At 37.2% G+C, this 3902-nt stretch overlaps 1 pseudogene; it reads left to right on the top strand.

Annotated features, from left to right (window-relative positions):
- The first annotated feature begins 470 nt into the window (after positions 1-470).
- LOC134368319 (large ribosomal subunit protein eL34-like) lies at positions 471-828 on the top strand (annotated as a pseudogene).
- Positions 829-3902: the final 3074 nt, after the last annotated feature.

Raw genomic sequence — 3902 nt, 5'->3', positions numbered from 1 at the left:
CCCCCCTGGCTTGGGAGAGCTCATGGCACTTCCTGTGGTGGTTCCGTGGTCATCGCTGGGCTGGCTGCAGGTGTCAGGGGGGTGTGGCCAAGGCCCAAGGCTCCCCACTGCCCCGGTTTGGGAGAGCCCAGGGCACTTCCTGCAGTGGCTCAATGGTCACTGCTGGGTTGGTTGCAGGTGTCAGGGGGTGTGGCCAAGGCCAAATAAATATTTTTTAAATTTCTCAGTTTTAAACTCAAATATGGCAAACATATATCGATATATATAACCTACTTAAACAAAAGCTTGGGGAGGGGTCCTCAATAATTTTAAGAGTGTTAAGGGTCCTGAGATCAAAAGGTTTTGCAATCACTGAGTTAAAGATTTAAGTATTTTTTTAAAACTGAAAATATATGCATTTCATATTTGATCTTTGAACTCACAGTACTTTCTTCTTCCTCTTCCAGGCGAGGCATCTAGAGGGATTCAGAATGGTCCATCATCTGACATACCATCGAGACTTTCTTACAATACAGCCTCTAACAAAATTAGGCTGTCCCTAACCCCTGGTAATAGAACCATTTACCTTTATATCAAGAAGGTTGGGAAAGCACCAAGATCTGCATATGGTATGTGCCCAGGCAAACTTTGAGGGGTTCATGCTGTGAGACCTAAAGTTCTTATGAGGTTGTCTAAAATGAAAATACGTCAGCAGGGCCTATGGTTGATTCCATGTGTGCTAAATGTGTCCCTGACAGGATCAATCGTGCTTGCCTTATTGAGGAGCAAAATATCATTGTGAAAGTGTTGAAGGCATGAGCATAGAGTCAGAGAGCTAAATTTTTTTAAATGAAGCTTTTTTGAGTAATAAAACAATTGAAAATATAAAGTACTAGAAGAAAATACATAATGATGAGACAGAAAAATCTTTTAAAATAACAGTACAAAAACAGTAAACTTTTTTTTATTGACAGTGTGATGTGTTTCATATAGTTTCTCATCAAATCTGACAACTTTATGACACAGGCATAATTATTATCTCATTTACAATTGGAAAAACTAAAACTTAGGCAGGTTAGCTAATTTGCCCATTGTCAGAGTTGACAAGTAGAAAAGTGGGTTATGAACCCAGATCTACACTCCCAGCTCCTATTCTATATTGCCTCTCTCCAATTTACCATTTCTCCATCCAATATATTTTTCACATACACAGTTTTAATTTAAATCTACAAAACACATTTTGAACAATTTGAAGAACATTCATTGCCCTATCTTAAATAATAAAAGCCACTTGGGCTCTATGTACAGATAACTATCATGTGTAAGAGAAACATGAAGGAGTTCTGACCTGCCTCCTTTTCCACTGGTTCTACTTCCAACCAATCCTTAAATATAGTGTCCAATGAATGGATCAGGTTAAAGAGGAGGGTAAAAAATGTTCACATACATAGCCCTAACTATGACTCCAAACCTGCCAAATCTTAGAGAAATAAGAAATCTCTTTCATCTGTGAATTTTTGCTGTTGCTATTATAGTTGATATTAAAAAGTAGAGCTTTGGCTTAGATAAACCTCATTTGCGACTAGCTTAAAAAAATCTGAAAGGAAAGAAAAAGACAAACTATATTCAATTTAAAAAGACAATTACCCATTCATTACCCAGATTTGTAAACACAAGAAGCTAGAATGATCTTGCAGGCAGGAGAGAAACTAAGGAAATAGACTTGGTTATCTTAAAGCAGTTACAGTGTGAATAGTCAGCTTACTCCACTGACACTATTTTGATCAGAGGAGAAAGTCAAATAATGACAGCTATTGACATGCAATGATAAACTACTTCAGTAATTTCTTTTCTGAAACAATACTAGGCAATATCAAACAATATATGGACTCAAATAATCACACATGTGAGAATAATTATGATATTTTACCTTACCAAAATGATGAGAAAATCATTAAAAATGTCTAAACCAAACTCTGACAACCCAATTAAAAATTTTGCATTTCTTACTGATGCATGAATAGCAGAAAGGACAAGGAAAGGCCTCTCACGAAAGCTCTTTGCTTTTCTGTTCCATTGGTCTATGTGTCTGTTTTTATGCCAGTACCATGCTCTGCTCTTTTTGTTCCTATAGCTTTATAGATCTGGAACTAGACAAGGATGCCCACCTTCACCACTTCTATTTAACATAGTACTGAAATTCCTAGTCAGAACTATTAGGCAAGAGAAAGAAATAAAAGACATTCAAATTGGAAAGGAAGAAGTAAAATTGTCCCTGTTTGAAGACGACATGATCTTACATATAGAAAACTCTAAAGACTCCATCAACACACTCTTAGAGCTAATAAACAAATTCAGTAAAGTTGCAGAATACAAAATCAACATACAAAGATCAGTAGTGTTTCTATGGCCAACTGGTCTGGGCAATGACTTTTTGGATATGACTTCAAAAGCAAAGGCAACAAAAGCAAAAATAGGCAAATAGGATTATATCAAACTAAAAAGCTTCTGCAAAGCGAAGGAAACAATCAACAGAGTGAAGAGAAAACCTACAGAATAAGAGAAAATATTTGCAAACTATACATCTGATAAGGGGTTAATATCCAAAATATACAGGGAACTCAACCAACTCAATAGGAAGAAAACAAATAGCTCTATTTAAAAATGGGGAAAATACTGGGCCGGCCCGTGGCTCACTCGGGAGAGTGCAGTGCAGTGCTGATAAAAATGGGGAAAAGATCTGAATAGATGTTTCTGAAGAAGACATACAAATGGCCAACAGGTATGTGAAAAAATGCCCAGTATCACTAATCATTAGGGAAATGCAAATCAAAACCACAATGCAATATCACCTCACACCTGTTAGAATGGGTATTATCAACAAGACAAAAGATGAGCATTGGCAAGGATGTGGAGAAAAGGGAACCCTTACACACTGCTGGTGGGAATGCAAATTAGTACAGCCATCATGAAAAACAGTATGGAGGTTCCTCAAAATATTAAAAGCAGAACTGCCATGTGATCCAGCCATCCCACTACTGGGTATATACCCAGAGGAAATAAAATCAGTATGTTGAAGAGGTATGTGAACCCACAAGTTTATTGTAGCATTATTCACAATAGCCAAGACATCGAATCAACCTAGGTGTTCATCAACAGATGAATGGGCAAAGAAAACATGATATGTATACACAGTGGAATACTATTCTGTCATAAAAAATAATAAAATGGTCTTTTTTCTTGATAACTCTTTTGAGTCACCATACAGGGACTCCCTGACCTCATATTGCACTCTAAGTGCTCCAATAAACACCTCATCATCACGAGTGCAGAATTTCACTTAGATTTTCTCACTCTTCTAAGTATTTCAACTACCAAAATTATCACTGCCCTTTGATCAAAAAATGCTACGTTCTTAAAACAACTGCTCGGCATTATAAGTAAATCGATACAATTGAAGTTAGTCACAGAAAGGTGGGAATAAAAAATCTGATACCCATTTGCACAACGTAATTCAGATAAATCTCAAACTTGTATGATTTCAGAGTATGTGACAAAGTGAAGAAATTTCAGAAAGTTAAAGGAGGAGGCAAAGGTAATAAATTGGAAGAAATGAGTATTGAATGCTCTCTCAAGAAGCGTGTTAGAGAAGTGAAGTCTGCAGCCTAAAGGAGAAGCTGGGTGAAGCAAAGGTTTTCTATTTTGTACATATTGGGGCATGGAGGGTGAACTGACTTGAACTTCTTCGTTGTCTGAAAGGAAACAGCCAATAGAGGGGAAGGGGTGGAAGTACAGCAGAGAATTTGAAAACTGATGAATCAAGATCCTGAAGGATGGATAGGGTGATTGGTTGGTAGAGAGGAAATGGGATCAAGTCCACAAATAAGCCTTGGAAAAGAATCAGGTACAAAATGGGTAGAACT

Source organism: Cynocephalus volans, chromosome X (assembly GCF_027409185.1).
Source record: "Cynocephalus volans isolate mCynVol1 chromosome X, mCynVol1.pri, whole genome shotgun sequence".
Classification (NCBI taxonomy): Eukaryota; Metazoa; Chordata; class Mammalia; order Dermoptera; family Cynocephalidae; genus Cynocephalus; species Cynocephalus volans.
This window is presented reverse-complemented; position numbering and strand designations above follow the sequence as displayed.